The 20,918-nt window shown below is 40.3% G+C and overlaps 1 protein-coding gene across 10 annotated transcripts in view; it reads left to right on the plus strand.

Moving 5' to 3' along the window:
• KMT2C (lysine methyltransferase 2C) overlaps positions 1-20,918 on the plus strand; it is a 154,363-nt gene that overhangs the window by 7,957 nt on the left and 125,488 nt on the right. Inside the window, exon 1 of one of the 10 annotated variants that reach the window (XM_081163404.1) lies at positions 6,404-6,803. The exons of the other annotated variants lie outside the window; for them this stretch is intronic. The gene's annotated coding sequence lies outside the window, so the exon portion shown is untranslated. Of the gene's footprint in view, positions 1-6,403; positions 6,804-20,918 lie in introns of those variants that run through there. 10 annotated transcript variants of the gene reach the window in all.

Below are 20,918 nucleotides of genomic sequence, written 5' to 3' on the forward strand. Positions count from 1 at the left end.
TGAGTCCAGAAGAACCCCCAAACTGTAAAATTGTTCCTTTGGCGGAAATGCAACTCAATTCAAAATTTGCTGTACCCCTCTACTGAGGTCATCTGATTTCTCTACCCATAGCATATCTGGATTATGCTTCAGCTTGTTCACCTTCATCTGTCCCCAAATTGCCTCAGAAATTCAAGAATTCCACAACAACCCTGGGATTTATAGGTGGAAAACAAATAGCTATATTTTATCAGCATACTGATGACATTGCAGCCCCAACATCTGGATGACTTCCCCAGCGGTTTCATGTAGATATTAAACTGTGTGGACAAGGTGGAACCCAGTAGCACCCTGTATGCCAAAGGCATACAGGGTGCTACTGGGGCAGAAATCCCCCAGCACCACCTTCTGAGACCAACCCTTCCTGGAAAAACGAGTCACTGCAGTGCTATGCTTCCTTGGCAGGGATGGTGGACAAATTAATTTGCTCCATATCTGGGAACAAATTGACTTGCTATGAACCTTTTAGACCATTGTGCACATTAGAAATCATTTAGTTTGTACCTCTTCAATCTGCTACTTAAAGTTCAATAAACTGGTCTGAGGGCAACCCTTAAACCTTACCCCTTTCTTAATACCTTGTTCTCTAGCAGCACATTGATATTAGAGTAGAAGGAAACAGACTGGGGGTGGGGAAAGAAAGCAAATGCCAAAAGGGAACGGAAGATAAATATTCATCCAACCATCCCAAGTCCTAATGTAGGTGATGGTACTGAAAGCAGTTGAAAAATCCAGGAAAACTAATAGGATTGCGCTACTCCATCCATTCTCTGATGTATGCCATCCATTAGAGCAGTGTTTCCCAACCTTTTTTGGGCAAAGGCACACTTGTTTGATGAAAAAAATCTCGAGGCACACCACCATTACAGCCCCGTGACGTCAGCGCGCAGCGTCACGCCGGGAGGGACGCACGAAAGTGTAAGTTTCAAATTTTTTCCCTCCCCCTTGCCGGGGAACCTCCAAGCTTTGGGGTGGGGGGGGAGGAGGCAGCAAAGCGAGGCAGGAAGGAGAGCGCGGCTTGGCTGGGTGAGCTTTGGCAGGGGCAGGGAATGAGCCGCGAGGTGGGCGCTGCGGACGGAGGCGCTGCCCGCCGAGCTCGCAGGCAGCCAGGCAGGCAGACGGCGAGAGCCCCGCGCTGGGCGGCCTCTCCTCGCCGCCGCCGCCCTGCCTCTCGCCGCCCGACTCGCCCGCCTCCCTCCAGGCAACATCTCGCGGCACACCAGGCAACATCTCGCGGCACACTAGTGTGCCGCGGAACAGTGGTTGGGAAACACTGCATTAGAGCAATAAAGGCTGTTTCCATCCCAAAATTTTCATTCTAAAAGGGGATTGGAATGAATTCAAATAATCAGTTTCCTTGAAGCTACAATGATTTTTTAAAAACAATCAGTCATAAATCTTAGACTTGTTTATGTATTGTAGCTTCTTTTAAGGTATTACCTTCTACAACCAATCATGTAAAATATTAATATAATATATAATTTTGATACAATGCTAAATGAATAATGAAAGAACAATGGAAGTTCTCCATAAAAGTGGAATTTCTCCTTCTCCTCTTGAACTGTTCCAGTACATCTTTGTGTACTCCTACTTTTTTATAGGTGTCCTTTGTTTGGTTTTCTGCAATCCACCCAACCACTTTTTATTTGATTTTTATATGTGTAATTTGGATTGCGACTTCTCAGTAAAATATAGTGTTTTCTCCACTAAAAAGCATGCAGTGACCAGATATAATCCATATATTAGGTGATGTGAAAACACTAAGCCAGGTATAAATAACTTGGTGGTGGGGTTAATGCCTTTTCATAAGGAAAAGAGAAAGTGAAAGCAACACCGGTTGATGAGGGTGCCACTAAAAGGTTTAATTACATGTAATCCAGAAGACTGGATCTAGAAGACATCTAGGAAGAAGAGGCAATATAATTATACATTACCTAATTGTGTGGGATCAAAACACAACATACATAAGCTTTGGATCCTGATTTGGGCATCTTAGGAAGCATCTTCACATGCTGTGAGAAAAGTTGGTTTGTGAGGTGGAAAAATTAAAAGTTCCATTGTATGTATATAAAACCTTATATACGCCTGAAGGGATTCATGAACCTGGTTGTGAATGTGGTGTTTTTCCAATGAGGTGTACAAACACGGAAGCCTGCTTCTATATGCATACTTCCTTAGCTGGATCAAGAGATCTATGTGTTTCACTGTACTCTGAAAAGAGGTTGGTTAGGCATATCTTTAACATAGATTCTGACTTGTTTGCCTTTAGTTCAGATTCCTTATTTTTGCCTGTAACTTTGGAGGTTGGTATATTTCTGAGTATCTGCTATGATGGATTAATTATTTTTTGTGTTGCTATAGAACTGGCTAACTTCCAAGTTGTGATTGTGGAAATAACATATTTTGTTACTTCTGAATATTATTAACTTGTTTTCTTGGGACTTTCATAGTAAAGGGAAGCACATTTTGGTCTCTGTCACTGACCAGAGGATCAGGGGGCACTGGAATGTTGCATCCCATGCCTCCTAGTAATCCCATGCCTCCTAGAGCTTCATGACAGGGGAAAGACCAGCCTGTCTCATTCATTAGCCAGAGAAGCAGCTGCTGTAGGTAACTTGTTCCCCTTCCCATGTCAGAAAGAACATTCTGCTTGAACAGTTGCCCTGGGGTCACAGAAGCATAGAGGGAGAACATTCTGGCCCCATCCTTTGGCCAAAGAGCAACAGCCACTAGTTCACATGAGAACAACAGCAAGGGAAGATCAACTTGACCTGAACTGAATATAAATGCCGCTTATACCTCAATAGCATCATCCGACTGTAAACTGATCCCCCCTTTCCTTCCACTACCCTTCCTTTGCCCATCTTGTCTTCTTAGATCTTCCCATCATGCTTACAAACTAACTTTCACTTTTTAAAATTGAGATGAGCGACTTTGGGGGATAATAATTGACTGAAAAACATGATAAAAGAATAGCTTGACACACACCCTGAGCTCCCCTTTTGAAGTGCAGAGTAGGCACAGTCATTTGTGCAGGTTGTGTCCAAAGTTATGGGACTGAGCAAGCAAGTGGGCACTCCTGTAAGTAGTCTGATTCTGCTCATATTGCCACAACTGGTGTCACATTCTTGAGGATGGAGGTCAGGGTGATAGTGCCAGCTCACTGTTGTACCTAGACTCAAGGTGCCTCCCTATGGCAGGGATCACTCTGCTAGCTGGAGGTGGGACAGTTACCACTCCATCCGAACTTGGGATGTCCACTATTGCTGAGGTAGGCCTTTTTCCTGACAATCCACTTGGTCACTCCCTAGCAACTAGATCAGTACCCCCCAAGCCACTGGATCCTTCTCCAGGATTGGTTTCCAGACTCACATCACTTTCCTCTTCCCTCCTCTGCCAAGAAGTCTTTGTGGGGCTCATGACAATTGTTTCTTTATGAGAGTGAGCAAACTGCACCACCTTGAAAGTGAGCCTGTTCCGTATTAAAATCCTTGGACTCCAATGAATGTTTATTAACTGTCAGCTGATGGCAGAGATTCGCCTCATTTGACAGGATAGTTGAGTGGGTGAACCCTGTGCATTTAATCTTGGATAAAACTGATTATCTTGGCCCATTTTATTTTAGTTTCAGGCCTGATCTTGGCATGGAAATGGGTTTCATTGCCCTGATGGATTACCATGATGGATGGGAGATTTAGAATGAGATGTCAGTGTACTTTATGCTGATGTCATCCAGAGCTGCTGCTTTTCAACCCTAACCACTGCTTGGAATCATGAATGGATGAGGGCCAATACAATAATATTCAGTCCATATAAGATGGAGCTTCTGTTGGTAGATGGCTCATCTACCAACTCATCTCCTCCTTGCTGCCAGGGACCTCCCCACAGCCTACTCATTCAAAGCTGAAATCCTAAATCTGGCCTTTGCTTCTGGCTACTATCACCCTGCACAGAAGGGCCCCCACTCACTCTTGCTTGGCAGTCTTGCCCTCTGATGGTTTCCTTGATGGGCCATCACTGGCCTTTGTTCTCTGCTAATGGCCCATCCAGCTGGCTCTGTGGAGCTTGCTGGGCGTATTACATAACTAAATCCAGGGGGTTTGGCAAAGTTTAATCATACCTTGACTAATTTTAACTTTTACTAAATCTAGGAATTATGGGCAATCTGCCCCTCACCCAACATCTATTATGCTATTTTTCCTTATGAGAAAGGTAGCATAACAGATTTCATTGTATAAATATTCTGTAATATAGAAGAAGCAATTTTAAACTACAATTTATTTTTTAAAGTCAACTGACAAAGTATCTCATTAAAAATCCTACAGTGTGCATAGTAATACTTCTGAAAAGATGACAGATACTCAACACATTTGTAGTTATGGGGTAAGATATCCCAGCCTCTGTATCTCATAGCTATTGTGAGTTATATATGTGTTTAAACTCCAGCTGACCAGCAAGCTTTTTCCCTAAGGGATGCCATGATGTCATATTTTATGACATCATGACACATGTTAGAGGGAGCTTGGAAAAAATATTGTCCTGTTAATCAAGGACCTAGGTTTTTACACACAATGCATTTTTTTTATCCTTCAACCCAACATTCCTGATCTTCATACCTTTTTATATGTGAATTTATGTCTAAATATTATCTTTGTGGAATTCTTTTTCTGGATATACACTCAGCTGAATGACACAAGTTGGAATGTTTTCCCATTGCCAATGTGTTGTGGGTGGATGTGGAGTGAAGCATGTATTTGTTTTCTTTATTAAGTTATATAACTTCATCTAACCTTTAAAATTTTAAATTAATATTTCTAACTATTTAACACAACACCAAGTGTCAAATCTAGGCTAGTTTCAACGCTAGAATTTAAATCAGTCAAACAGACTGTGTTCTAGTCTATATGAGGCTTATTTAACCCCTTATGCATACTCAGTGTGTAATATTGTTATTAGTGAGAATCAAGTCTCTCTCATCTTTGACAAACATTCTGTGGCATAGATAGCATTGATAGCAGAGTGGCTGTTAACCCGATAGATTTTATTATATTTTCATTTCATCATATTTCACTATTCTGAGCCAACATAAAATGGTATGCTGATGGAGGGTGGTGGATTGGTCCTGCTTAATTAAGCAGTAGCCACTGTTTCCAGATTAAAAATTGTTGCATTGTACAGGACTGGACACGTGATGTAAATCTTGCCCTGACTGCGCTGAAGTTGCATCTGATACACTTTGTGTCAGATGCAGCAAAACTGCACTGTATCTATAAGGTTGATGTATCAATTACACGTGCATTCTGATTCTATTTGTTTCTTTCAAAGTAAGGCCCACAGATTTTCGAGTTTTAAAATTACAATCATAAGAGTTCCAAGTCGATGAGCCTTGTCTTTTTAACCAAACAGAAAATTTTGCATTATTGGGGAAAGTCTGAAATAGCTTAAGTTAAATAAAAACTATTTTTGTTTTAAAAACCATATGAATTTTAGCCAAAAAATAGGTTTTCTAAAGAGTAGTATCAAGCTTATTTAATTTTGCACAAGTAAACATTGCTTGAAACATAGTGTCCTCCTTGGTTTAAGACTTTGTGATGGATAGGTTTACCGTAGTTTTGAAGGATAACTGGGTGAGTTTGTGATATTTTTAGAGGACAAGCTCAGGAATAAAAACTCAAGTAAAATAAAAGTTACATAACGCTTCCTTTGTTTCTGTTCACTTGAACTGTATTTTTGGCAGAAGCTAGTTGAGGGACTGGAAAGGGGACAGAGAAGGAAATGGTACCAGTGTGTTGAGAGTAAGTTGAATGAAAACTCTAGTTTAAAATCGTACTGTAAGATTAACACACATATACTAGAGATGGAGAAACTAAGTTCTTTAGCAAGAGAAAACAAGGCCTCTCTTTCCCTGCTTATGGCACTATTCGCGGGAGGCAGACTGAAGCCCCTGACGGCCTGAGATGACAGGTTTCCTCCCTGCTTTGAGACTATCGACAGGCTCTTGGACATGCAGCTCTTAACGCAAATATGAACGTGAGTTCCGTCAGACCATGAAACCCTCAACTTGATTTTGCGCAACATTTCTCCCCTGTTGTGCCGACAGAGAGCTTATTGGAGAGTGAGGCTTATGGTGCTTGAGTAAATATCAGTTTGTCAAACACAGTACATTGTTAGCTGGTCAGGAAAGAGTTAAGTCAGAGGCTGCTTTCCTAGCGAGTGTGGCCGGGGCTCGTCGTTCCGGATCCTTGGTGGGAGAAATCCAGTCCGCACATTTGTGGCGCTCGGAATAGTCGGATCTACTTTCTCCAGCCCTGCTTTTTCTTCTTCTTCATTCCTCCCCTCCCCTTCTCCTCCTCCTCCTCTTCCTCCGGCGGCTGTAGTGTTGGATGGGGGACTCCTTAAGGGGTGAAGTTCCGCGGCGTTTTGGGGGGCTCGGAAATAACATTTGTGAGCAGTGCCCGCGGTGGGGGTGAGGGCAGCACTCGCCTGGGGGAGCGCCTGCCAGTTGTCTTCGCCGAGGCTGCAAGGGAAGCAGCTTGGGAAGTGAAGTGTTGTTTGATTTGGGAGAGTAATATGGCTGATCTAAGGGAGTGCTGAACAATTTGTCTCTCTCCACGCGACGCTGGGCTTGGATTCTAACATGTAAATAACTTCTTCCTTCGGGTAATCGGCTTTGGGCACCGATGCCTGCTCCGACATCCTTCCTACGGGTTTTGTGAAAGGTTACGCGGTTGTGGATGACGTTGTGCAGAAAAAATTGAACGGTGGTAAGTACCCTGCCGTCAACTTCTTTGTATTAAAGGGCAAAATATGACAGGAGCCCCGGAGCTATATATGGCAGACAGGCTATTTTACAGTTCTGTGAAGATGGATGGTGGGTTGCAATAACGATGGATAGTAGTAACCGAGGCACCGTGCAGGAAAGTTATCCGAATGGCTTAAGTTGACACTTGAGATATTTCGGAACAGTTTGTTATCCTTGCTTGTCAGGAAAACGTTTATATCCATGTGTGTTGAATATTCATAACAAGCACAACACTCTGCAATCAAGTGAAAAATCCAGCTCTGGCGTAGCAACTAATTTATAGCTAAAATGCATTTGTTCAGATATCAGAAATATACTTATTTCAAATGACATATGTGACTTTTGTCTCTACTTGAATGCATTTTTCTTTGCTTGAATAGGATATACTAGAGAATATGATTTATAGGTTTAATAAAGTCACTAGAGAATCTCTTTATTTTTGCAAATAATTTAAGGAATCAATGTAAATACAAAACTTCAATAGAATGTTTAATATAACAATTCCTGCCTCTAATGAAATATCTTTAAAGAGTGTTTTCTGGAACATTGTAAATTAAACATAGTATCCAAACATTTTCAAATTATGATTGGTTTTCTACAAGAAATAGGTCATAAGTGAAAGAATAGGTTATGTAACTAGTTTGTTTCAGTGAACTTGATACACAGTATAAGGAGTTCTCTACATATAAGGCTTATAGGGTTAATTCCTTAGTATCTCTGAATATCTATAAAGTTTTTTAAAAGTATGGAGTGCTAGATATACATTATGACACATTAGTCACCTATCCTATCATAAAATTGGAGTGTTTAATTTTATTTGATTTCTGAATTTTTAACACAGCAGAATTGCATTATACTTCAAAATATCAGCACTTATATACACATTATTAGACTTGTGCCCGCTTGAAAATATAATGAGGCAGGTAGGTCTGTCTTGGTTTTACAAAGCTATTGCCACTACCATACAATTGCATGAAAAGTTCTATTGGAAAAATAAATATGCCTCAATAAAAATCCTAACTATAGCTATCCTAATAGTATACTGAGAGTATACAAGCACTACTGGTACTATTTTCATGCGCAATAGGAGAATCCTTGTAGTACAATGCCTTGTAGTTGAAAATATTTTTAGCTGTGATACTTTCAAGACAAATACAGGGTAAGGACAAGATACTGTTCTGTCAGCAGTGCAATGCAGCTGCATTCACGCTAAGCCATTCATTAATGTCTCTTTAAAGAGCACTATACAATAGTTTCTTAATGTTATGAAAGCAGTTGCTCCATACCCCTTGAATACAGCTGCCTCAGACACTACTTGTGCTGATGGCATCACAGATCAGGGACTCTTTACTATACTGGGGTTTTTTATACATATGAATAATACTTAGCTTCAAATTACTTTTTTGTTTTAAACCTACTATGCTTACATGTGCTAGTTTCATCACTTCAAATTGTAGTGCTGACCAACCTTTTCGATTCTGCATCTGGACAATGTAATCTCAAATCCTAGAATAATGAAAAACGTAGTTTATTTGTAGTTTCTTTTTGTTTTGTTTCTTTGGCATTTTATATTACACTAGTCTGATCATTTTTATTTTCATTTTTTGTCAGTTCAGCCTGGAAACAGGCATAGTTATTCTTGTTGTTCACCACATTTAGCACAAGCAACAATGTATTTACAGTAAAAGTAAAGTACATTATATAGAATATATTTCATTCTTTCCCCTGCCCTCCCCCAATGAGTAATGTTTCTAATCAGACTCTGTAGGGACTGAGTAAAACAGCTCTTTACCAGCACTGTTCTATTCATATTTATTTGGAAGTAAGTCCCACTGTGCTCAATGAGGCTTACTTCCTGGTAAGTTGGTAATGCTTCTGTTTAGTTCAATGGTACTTGCTTTTGAGTAGATATGGCTTGGATTGTGCTGTAAGATATCCTGCGATTGTGAAAGCTATTCAGCTCTAAAACAAATGAGCTTGAAGTAATATTTCTACTCTCTCATTTCCTTTCCCTTGTCAGTTTTTTGTTCTGTTAGAAGCAGTGCTTTTTTATTAAAAAATGTTTATGGATACTCTCATTTTCCTACTCATTGAAATACTACCCCTCAATGAGGCCAAACTTAGATTCACAAAATGTTTAGGGGTATGCGTACCGCTGCGTGCCCCCAGAAAAAAGCACTGGTTAGAAGTATGATTTGTCTTGTTACTCTGAGGAATTCCCACATCTGAACAGTAACCACTTACTGTGGTTTGTTTCTAGTTCAAGTTGTAAGCATCACCCACCCACAGGCAAGCCTTTCAGGGCTACTTCCAGCCACTTCCACTTTTGAGGCCGCTAGCCATAATGAAATGAAAGATGTAGCACCCAAAACCAAAATAAGGCATGAAAAATAGACTGAGACATAATTTGAATTTTCAAACTTATCTAACAAACACTTTTCTAGCCATTTCAAGCTAAAAGTGCGTGTCACATTTTAGTCCACTGTACATGAAAAGAAGTCACAAAACATATCCAATACTAAAACATTGACAAGTGTCTAAATTTGAGGCCCCCTTTGAGCTCAAGGCCTCAGGCCAAATGGTCCCCCTGGCCCCCCTCTGATTGGTTCTGCACACACATGTGTGTTAATAAGATCATAAGACGAGCCTTACTGGATCAGGCAAATGGCACAAAAAGAATGCAACAGCAATAGATAAATAGACAGATAAACAGGAATTCAGAAGTAGCAGGTTCTGACCTTATGAATCAGGTTAAGCCAGGGCAAAAATATGTATCTTCACAAGATGCCTGATGTAAATAGATGGTGCTTTACATATGGCAAGCAGAAGGGCATATTTTGTATTGCAGTGAAACCATCCAGTCATATTCCATAGGATATGGTACCACAAGTAAAATTTCCCCAAAGATCTAAGTGACTGTTCATAATGTAGCTTATCTGCAGCCTCATACTTGGCATTGCTTGGGATTTCTAAAACAAAAAAATCAGTGCAGTCTTGAAAGGTTCAACTCGCCCTTTTGATTCAACATCATGTCCAGTTGTATCCAAATATAGTCTAAAGCCTCTTCTTTGATCTCAGGAACCACCATGCAAAATTTGGTTACAATATCTTAAAAACTTTCCAAATGCATAACAAACAGACAAACAGTTTTCTAAAATAAAGAAAGAAATGCATTTGTAGCAGGCTGTATACAGCACAGCAGACAAGGCCTTTTTAATGTGAACTTAACTGGAGATGGGTGCAGGTTTACAGATGATTGTTGAGGCATCAAACAAGGAGGGGGGAAGGGAATGGAAAGACTTGCATCCAAAGGGCTGGGCAGGCTGCAGAGTTTTCCAGGTTGAAGAATGGCCTGAAAGCCCATTTCCCCTAGGTATCAGGATTGTGGCACCACAGTTGTGGAGGTGTGAGTAAAGAGATCGCTCTTTCTCTGTGGAAAAAGGGTTTGCACCACATATGGGGTTGGGGAGTGCATTTAGCCATCATAAAGTGTAACTCTGTTGTAGTCCCTCTTTGCGATGAGTCTCAGAGGACGTTGATCCAGAAGTCCCTACCTGTCCTATTTCTTCTGAGTCTTCTCCAGTTCCACTATATGCAGTAGGGAAGAGGCACTGCCTGACTGCCCCAAAAGCCAAAACCTCAGGAGGAGGTAGCAATAGGATTTTCCTGTTTGAGGATTCCCATTCTACCACCAGCTGGATCTGCTGTTCTGTGTGCACTTCCACAGCTGTATAAAGTATGCATTGAACAAAATGCTTTAGTGGCGGAGGGCAATCAATCTGAGAGCTGTTGCCAAGCATGGAGTGGACTAAGGCTTTTAAAAACTGGCTCTTGCAGCCAACTGGTAAGTGAATGGCCTCAGTTCCTTTGCAAGTCTGCAGAGCAACTTAGAACCCACTGGTTCTCCACCTCTGTTTCTCAAGGGTGGCACTCTACTTTCCTCCCTCCAATTCTCAATGGCAGCAGTGGAGGGCAGGGTGGAATAAGCAGTAAAAAGAAGGATGACAGGGGACATTCTAGCAGCACATGGAGGTGTGAGCCTTGTGGATACAATGAGGTGGGGGGAAGTAGTCCACTTGGATTGCTTCATAAGCCATTCACTGTAATGTTCTCTGAGAGCAGCCTAGCCTTGGAGACTTGGGGCACTAAGAATAATATTAAGGGAATGAACACTTTGTTCTGCCTTACCTTACCAGTGGTGTCCATGTATCAAACTACATCTGAGACAGCCTGAGAAAGGTAGATGACTATATCTGACAGTTAGACAGTTGGGAAATAGAGAAGATTGTGTTACTCCAATATGAACTTTAAGAAGAGGATAGGAGAAATAACAAGAAAAACCTTGGTAATGTTTTATATAAGATCCTACTAGTAAGGTTGAAAATTTCAGGTGTGTTGTAACTTAATTGTGAGGCAAAAGAGACTACCAGCCACACCACTTGTGATGGAGTGCAGGGAAACAAAGTAGCTGCCATTCAATTAATTATCTGTGTGATCACGTTTCATTATTGACTATGGAAGTTAAAACAAAAAAGTTCATACCCAAGAAGCCCTGCATTCATGCTTAGGAATTCTGAGGGTAATATAGTCTCTAAACCATGATAAGTTGTAGGGGGTTGGGTGTAGGTGGGTATCTTTTCTGTCATGTAAAAAGTGACACCTGAAGAAGTGCAAGCAAAGAATTGATTTAGACAAGTGTTGTCATGTTTTTAAAATACTGTGAGGAGATGTGCTTATTTAAATGTATGAGCCTTATCAGTCCAGTTCTATTCCGAAACATGAAATATTAGCTGCACTTTACCAAAAAAAATTAGTGACAAAAGTCACTAATGACTCACTTTACTGCATGCAGTGGCATTATTTCAGTATATACTGAAATATATAAATTAGCTTTTATATTGTAAGATTTTTTACAATGTAAATGACTCCAAGAAATCTAAAAACATGATTGGAGTGTCATGGGGGAGGGGAATCATTAAGCACTGGGTGAGATGTTCTGTACTGTCACTATCATGGTGCCTTGTATGGTATGAGAAATAAGATAGTATCTCTAGGGAACAGCTTCTTTTCTAACTTGAAAGGAATAACAGTATGTTAAATTAATTATTTCAGTCATTCTGAAAGAAGAATTGTTTAAAGTGTAACATTTACATCTTGCAGTATTTTAATGATCAAGTGCATGTGTTTCCCATGACACCAACAGGTATACTAAGGGCAAAAGGGGTGATTCCATATTGTCAACAATGTAAGACACCTGAATGCTGACTGACTTTTCTGCAGGGGACTATAGAGTTGAATCTTTAGTGTTTTTCAGTCTAATCATGCTAGCTTTTACTACTCCTGTAGTATGTAGTTCACTTGTGAAGATGAAAGCTGTCTGGAATACATTTGCAACCTGAACAGTAAAGTCAGTCTGATATTAGTGATGCTGTTTACAACAGAAACAAAACTGAAATATGCTGGAGCCTACATTATGTTTCTTTGCCCAAACTGCGGGAGGCAGTGGGAGACAGGAGTGCCTGGCATGCTCTGGTTCATGGGTTCACGAAGAGTCGGACACGACTAAATGACTAAACAACAACAACAACAACATTATGTTTCAATACAGGAGAAATGAATGGAAGAGCTAGATCTAGCACTCACACAGCTTAATAGAGGACAGGCCAGGTATATCTTAAATTGCCTTGCACTCCCTGTTCTTTCTGGGAAATTCTAGATATTTTCTCATTAATTAAGATACAGTATGAAATTCTGTAACAACCAGTAAATAAAATAAAGACTCTTCTTTGGTACAGTTAGTATCTTACCTTAAGGTAATTGTTTGCACCATTGGATACTTTCATATTCCTCATCTGTATATAAGTTTGGGCCCACACTCTTGTAACAATTATATATGATCCATCACCTTTTAAACTTGCACGTATTCAAAGATCCTGCATATTAGGGTATTATGTTGGGGAAGGGCCATATCTGAGCAGTAGTGCACATGCTTTGCAAGCAGAAAGTCCCAGGTTCCATCTACCTAGTGGGATCTAAAAAAGGCTGGGAAAGACTTCTGCCTGAAACTGTGGAGAAGTTTCAGAGTTATCAGTATTGAGCTAGATGGACCAGAGGTCTGACTTGGTATAAGACAGCTTCCCATGGGTTGTATCTCGCTAAGTTCTACTTGGAGTAGACTTATAAAAACCAACAGCCCTAAGTTAATAATGCCCATTAATTCCACTGGGTCTATTCTGAATAGAACTGTTTCAAGGACTTGGATCTCCTCTTGTTTGGTGAAGTATTGTCCATCTGAGCAGATATATGAACTGACAGCTGGGAAAAGTTCTTTTCTCTAGTTTCAACTAAACCATAACAAATGGCACTTACCAAATAGGAGGGTTCTGGCTCTCATTGGTTTAGCTAGATCTGTAGAATAAATTTAACTTTTTGTGAAAAGCAATTAAATTTTGTTGAGAAGTACGGCCTTCTATAGATCAGCCTTTCTTTGCTCTATGATTATGAATGAATAGTTAAGGCTGCAGTCCTATAAACGTTAACCTGGGGATAAGTTATGTTAATGCGTCTTCTGATCCATTAAAAGAAAAAGTTTTTTAAAAATACATTGCATATAAACTAAAGTGAAAGAAGTACCTATTTCAGTGCAAGGAATTTTTTTCTGTTCCTGAGAACCCTGCATAAAAACAACCATTATAAATATGATAAAAAGTTGTATGTTGAATTAATCTCCTTCCTTTACATTGTTCCTCCCTCCTCCCTTTCCTCATATGACCAATCTTTTAGATTGTAATCCTGAGAGGAGAGCTATGTTTTATATTTATTTTATGTACAACACATAGTTGTTTGAGGCACTTTAAAAGAATGATCAAAAGGCCTACCTAGCCTTTCCAGTGAGATCTGTTATTGGGTAAAGATAGCAAGGTAGAGTTTTCAAGGTAGCCATGTTTTGAGATTAGCAATCATAGTTTTGAGTTTTTGAGAGTCCCAAATTATATACAGCATACTTCTGCATTATTTTGTATAAACGCACAGCATAAACACAGTCTTTGTCCCAAGTAACTTGTAGTTTTGAGAAAAAGTGCAGCAGGTGGGTGGGACAGATGTATAGCATAAGAACATGAAACATTCTGGCCAACATGATTAGCATATGCTCTTGCCCACCAGCTGCTTTGTCTCATATCAAATTGTGCCATTCTTTTCTATTCACATCTGCATACTGCAGAAACACCTTCGTGTTAGTTTACAGTACTTTCTTGTTTTGAAATTGTTCTGTTAGGAGTGACACCAAATAATTTTCTGTGGCTGTTTGAAATTAACATTCTTCATGAAATTGTTTAAATATGAATGACACTTATGGATCTAAATGATATAATGACATTCCCTGCTAGTATCTTTTAGCAGCATAATATTCCATTTGGAATTGACAGTGACTTTAAAAAATGGGCATTAAAATTCAAAATTTAACTTTAAAAATACTGTTGCGGCAAAGGTTTCTTTTTTTAAAAAAAAGCTTGATTTACAAAGAGAGTGAATTTATCGTGAATGTAACACTTCCCATTAAAAATTATAATCTACACTTACAGTGTCCTAAAACTGAATAATGGCATTCTATTAAAGACTTTCTGAGTTAATGGCTCCTTTTCAGTGTGTGGTAGGGGGAGAGAACCATAGGAGGGGGACAACTGAAACCCGGACTTAAGCTTTTTAAACAACACAATTACAAATGTGTCACTCCAGGATTCCAAAGGCTCAAGACTATATTGGATAGTTACTTGAAAATGCAATGATGACAGAGCGGTTAGCCTACTGTGTCATCAGGGAACGCGAGTGGCGCTGTGGTCTAAACTACTGAGCCTATTTGGGCTTGACGATCGGAAGGCCGGTGATTTGAATCCGCGCGACGGAGTGAGCTCCTGTTGCTTTGCCCCAGCTTCTGCCAGCCCAGCAATTCGAAAGGACACCAGTGCAAGTAAATAAATAGGTACTGCTGCGGTGGGAAGGTAAATGGCATTTCCGTGCACTCTGGCACTCATCACAGTGTCCTGTTATGCCAGAAGCAGTTTAGTCATGCTGCCCACATGACTCAGAAAGCTGTCTGTGGACAAACGGAGGCTTCCTCAGCCTGAAAAATGAGATGAGCACTGCACCTCATATTTGCCTTTGACTGGACTTAACCGCCCAGGTGTCCTTTACCTTATATTTACTTTGTCATCACTACCACCACATATTAGATCCGATATGTGTACTCACTTATGTTTTGCTGTATTCAGTATAAGATTTGCACCACCTAGCCCTCAGAGCATTCCTGTACACAACAGGGCATCTGTAGCTTACTCTGATGGATTTAGAAATAACTGTGTCTATGGCCCTTTTCCTGTTGCTGATCCACACTGAGACCAAGGTTTTGATGGGGGTGCCAGCCATATCATCTGGAAAATCTCACAGAGCATTTAGGAATTTATCAGCCTCCATGGGCAAATCATCTTAATGGGGGAAGTGTTGCTGCCAATCCAAACTTTACTGGGAAATGTTCTGTCCATGACAGTACAGGGATTACCACTCTATCTCCTACTGAACAGTTGTGTAGCTGAGGGGAAAAAGGTATTGAGGGCATGCTTTACTTTGTACATCAGGGTAGAGATGTGCTGAAACAGCCACATGGTTATGGTGGCCGTGAAGTCTGGAGTTCTTTCAATCAAGGCAGCTTCCACATGGAAGTTGATAACTTCTCATATCAAATGTCTTGGGGTTTTCCAGCATTACACTATACAGGAGACTTTCTTTTGTCAGTTTAGTTTGGGAGACTGATGGGCATCAGGGTACTAGCAGAATATCCATTTTGTCTATCTGACCCAACCTCCTAGTTCAGATCCTGTTCCTAGGCATCCTGGGAAGGGAAACAGAAGCTTTATGAATGACAGCACTCTGTGCCCTAGTCTGGACTGGTGTTGCTCTGAATATTCAGGCAGCCAAAAATGACTAAGGTGTTTCTCAAAATGCCCCCCCCCCTTCTGTTCATGTTGCAGTGATGCAACCAGTTTAATATGAAGGCAAGTTGAGGAAATACATGAATTTCAAAGTGGAAATTTTTATTTAAATCAATCTGCTGTGCATAAAAAACATTAATTATTTGTAGCGATATTCTAACATGTCAGCCTGCTATCTCCATGCATTTATGGTAGGCATGACATGAAACTTCAGCTATATACAGTTTGGTGCAACCGTTATGAATGCTTTGATCTGCAGGCTTAAAATATCATAGTGGCTTGACTCCTAATCTGGCAAGGAAAATGTATAGGTAATTTGCTGTTATCTCTCTAGAGTTCTGGGTGGCTCCCCTATCCTCTTTGAAGGACATGGTCATCTGCCCTAATAAAGTATACAGTTCTATTAGCTTTTGGGAGGGAAAAAATAGAAAAAGGCATCTTAAACAATTATTTTAAAAAATAGAATCTTAAAATCTTAATTCTTATGCCTAGAATATAAATAACATAATGATCTCTAAGATACTGTAAGGAGAGTGTCTTGTATAAAGAACTTGTATAGTGTACATACAAAATACAGTACAGTCTGCACGTTGCAATATCTAAGCGTGTACCAGTTATAGACGTTAATTATCTGGTTAAATTCTTTCTTGGAAAAAACAAGAAGTGTTTTTCTGAAGATCGTTAGTTGAATTTTGACTCAATGTTAAAAGTGCTAACTGCTGATGTGTATAAAACCATTGTTTCTGGTTTTTATTTTACAAATTGGCTTGTACCCAATTTTTTGATGGCAAGTGTTCATGCAACTAAATTTTGTTTCTGTTTTCATGGTCTAAGTTTTTACTGTGAGGCTGTGAGTGTATAAAACCTATTCTGTGTCAGAAATCTGTCTTTCCATTTCCCATTGAAGGAGTAATGTCAAAGCAGCAGGGTATTTTCCTGTGGCCATCTGTACTGCACCTGATTTGTAGAGATGAAATAGTGAATACTTCTCACTCAACCCTTTTCAAGCTCTAATTCACAATAGATAAACACAATAAAAATAAGTTGGGGCTGTGTGAATTGCCTCTGAGCCGTAGTTTTTCTGAGAAGTTAGAGTTTTATATTGTCTAATTTTTAAAACCTAGTGTACAAGAAACAGAAGTATACAGTGCTGGTAATTTTAGAATTTTCTAAATAGGTCTGCTGAGTTCTTTCATTAAAGCTTCATAAACCAAAACAGAATGTTGTCAGTAGAATATATGGAAATTTTAACCCCTTTACTTATAGCCTGTTCTTTGTTCTAGATACTTACCGTATTTTTCGCCCCATAGGACGCACCGCCCCATAAGACACACCTAGTTTTTTTTGGGGGGGGGAAATAAAGGGGAAAAAATTATTTCCCCCCCCCCAGGCGTAGGGGAAGCCCGAGCTTCCCCCGACCCCAGAACAGGCTGCTGCCTGCAAGCCTTGCGAGCCCGGCAGGACCTCCCGCCGGGCGCGGGAGGCTTGCGGACACCTTCCCGAAGCACGGGGCGTCCTCTGGAGTGCACCTCGTGCTCCGGGCTGCAGGCTGCTGCCCGCAAGCCTCGCGAGCCCGCGGGAACTCCCCCGGGCTCGCAAGGCTTGCGGATAGGTTCCTGAAGCCTGTAGAGCGAGAGGGGTCGGTGCGCACGGATGCCTCTCGCTCTCCAGGCTTCAGCGAAAGCTCCAACCCTCTGATCTCTTCCCACTCCTCCAGATCTCATGACCTCCTCCAGGACACCTCAATGGGACTCACATGGTAGGACTTCTTGGTATATCTGCTACAATTTAGCTGTAGTAAATCTAGACTTCATGGGCAATGCTGCACCTCAACCCTTGGGTATTAATCCTTCTTCTCCATGTATCTTGGATGATGATGGGAAGAAGGGAGATGAAGACTGGATTGCATGTACACAAAGATTTTCCTTTTTGAAGATGAATGGGTAATCAGCATGCCCCTCTTCTGGCCAGTGTCCCCAGTCTCTCCCTTTTAGAACAGGTAGCCCAAAAAGGGAGGTTGTGAGTGGGAAGGATCTCTGTCAGACTGGTAGAGCTTGAGGCAAAACAAGCACTGAATGGTATTGTGATGGGATGATTAGCTGCTTGTGCGTAAAATCGTTGTCCCTCAGAGTTTGTGCAACTCCACAAACCTCTGTGTGTGACAGAGCTCCTCAAACATGTCTGCCCTAGTCACTTGTAGATTCCGACAGTGGTTGTTTGCGGAAGCGCTTCCAGCATAGAAGCTCCTTAACGGAAACGCGTCTTCTGGACTCACGACGTGGCAGCTTCCGGCGAAGAATGGGTCTCCCTATGGGAGCTTCTGACACCTCCCCGCTGTTCTCGCTGGACGTGTCCCTGATCCCTCCCTCTTCCCTGCTAGTTCCTGCTTTAGCTGCTGCGTCTCTCTCCGCATTCATGAGACCTTCCCCCAGAGACCCCTCTCTCCCCCTGCTGGTCCCTGCTTTCGCTGCTGACTCCCTCCCAGCCTCTGTGAGCCCTTCCACCTCCCGTTCCTCCGATGGCAGTTCCCTGACAGGTATTGACTGGTAGAAAGCAGCTTGGTTTTATTCTAAACAAGTTACTCAAACTAAGGAACCAGGTGAGAGGTCAGGAGATAATTTGCAGCTCCCCTTTTTATCACCTGGCAATTGTAGAACTAGATTATGCAATACTGCTTTCTGGCCTGTTGCACTGGTGGCATTTAAGCCTTGTAGATTGCTCTTATACATAAAATTTTTTATTTTTTTATTTACCGCAGTTCTTTCCTTGTCCCCTTAAGCTATCATTACACACTGTGATCACTTTGGAAATAAAGAGACAGAAACTGGGAAAATAATTCTGAGCATGCATAATGTGGCTGCCAGTTTATTAAGTGGAGCAGTGAGGTAGGATCAACGAATATCACTCCTGCTAAGTTTAGCAGGTGGGCTCTGCTCACATTCTCTGCTAGGATTCAGGGTGAGGGGAAATGTAGAAGGGGCTTTGCTTTGATGGGTGCCTGACTCTGGAATGATTACCCCTTAGAGTTACATAGGGAAATAATAAAATGAACTTAGTGAATGATTCTTTTGATGGCTTTAAAAAAAGGTGTAAAAGGCAATAATATGAAACTGTATTTCACTGGAGTTTCGAACATTTTTCAGTGGTTATAAAACAGCTTCAAACGTTAACACATTTTTGAAAATCTTGCAGGGAAGTTTTTAGACTTATTTATTAAAATGCATAAATTAAAAACCCAGTCTTTAATATATGTAGATCTACTACTGGATATTACAAGAGTGTGAAAAGAGAAGTAAATTGTGTGTCCATATTGTACCTATGTAAACAGAACTTTTAAATTAATTGAACATTCATTAAAATGCCATCAGAAAACTTAAAATGTGAAACTGTATCAGCATTAAAAGAGGTACAAATTATTTAATCAAATTTATTGAATTTTAAAATGAAAGTACAGTGGCAATGTATGCTTCTGTGGAAAGTTATTTAACATTAGGTGAAATCTCCACTTCAAAAAAGTAGTTTGCTGAACTGGCCTAAAAGAAATGTCAGCTACAAAGGAGTCAGACATTGACTAGCCACATTTGCCAGCTGTGTGTAAAAGCTACTTTGGACATAAAGGGATTTCACGTTTATTATGTGGGTGGGATGATGTCAGTTTGGTTGATTATGCCCCTTTCAAGCTGCTGTGATAATTACCTGCTTGTTACTAGAAGTGTCGAGCCCATTTTCAGTACTTGTTTGCTTTTGCTGTCATGCCCTAATTGCTATATAATTTTGTCCCTGCCAATTACTGCCTTGGAGTAAAATTTGGTGTAAAAAAGTTGCAAAAAACGATACCCATGTAGCCTTCATAATTTTGACAGATTTTTTTTCAGTTATATGCCTTTATTTGTAATCTTTGAAGTCCAAAACCTAATTTAAAGCCTACAGAAGCGCCCCACACTTTTATTTGGGTGCACACCAACAGTATACTTTCTTCTCCTTTTTTCTTTTCATATGGCTGTGAATTAGGGTTAACTAAGTGTAAAATAACCCAGTTTATTGGTTGTTGCTAGTAACAAAGTACATTTTCTGAAATCATAAGCATACTAGAGCTTGGCAAACTAAACTTTATGCTCCTGGTCAACCATTCAATTACCAGTTCACCTTGACCAAGCCTCTACCTCTCAGTTGGTTTCTATTATTATTACCATTATTATTATTATTATTATTATTATTATTATTATTATTATTATTATTACTAAAGGAGATAACATTGTTATGTTTCATTTGGTGTGAGACTGAATACATGAAGGATTACAAAGCACGTTGCATATTAAAGTTGCAGTGCTATGCATGCTTTCCTTGGAGTACGCCTAATTGAAGATGGTGCAGCTTCTAAGTAAACAGGTATTGGATTACATTGTAAAAGTGTTTCAAAGACATAAAGCCACACAACCTTCTTCTGTCCCAGAGGTGCAAAAGCCTGGGGGGGGGGGCCTTCTCTCCCTCCTAGACTTTCCCCTAGTTCTTTTAAATGGAAGATTTGGAAACTTGGAGGAACTTGGCTGGGGAACTATGAAATATTCTCTCTTGGAATGTCTAGTGTGAATATTTTTATGAAATACAGTCTACAGTAGTGAATAATTCCTTGAAGATAAAAATGAAGGCTTATATTCAGAACCAGAGATTATTTCAGAAAAGAATGTTGAAAATAGACTGTTTCATGTTAAGTTGTCTGGGTCTAGGTTTGGAGTACAGTGCTACTAAATGAACTGTTCTGGCTGTTGCCTTAGTTACATTTAGTTTTAAGCCATTCAGTCCAATAACTTTTGGCAAGTTTGAAAATCCTTGCTTTAAAGTTGTAACTGCTACCACCTTTTCTGCACCTGCGATATGACCAGCCGCTGAATTGCTTAGATCTGTGAATATGTATAATAAAACTGGTAATTCTTTTAATTGCTAGTACTAATAGTGTACTTCAGGCAATGATGATATGGTGTGCATGAAAACCACGTAATCTGGATAGCTCAGTTGGTTAGATAGTGGTTCTGATAATGCCAAGGTTGCAGGTTTGATCTCCTTATGGGACAGCTACATATTCCTGCATT

This window comes from Podarcis bocagei (assembly GCF_964188305.1).
Source record: "Podarcis bocagei genome assembly, chromosome: 12".
Lineage (NCBI taxonomy): Eukaryota > Metazoa > Chordata > Lepidosauria > Squamata > Lacertidae > Podarcis > Podarcis bocagei.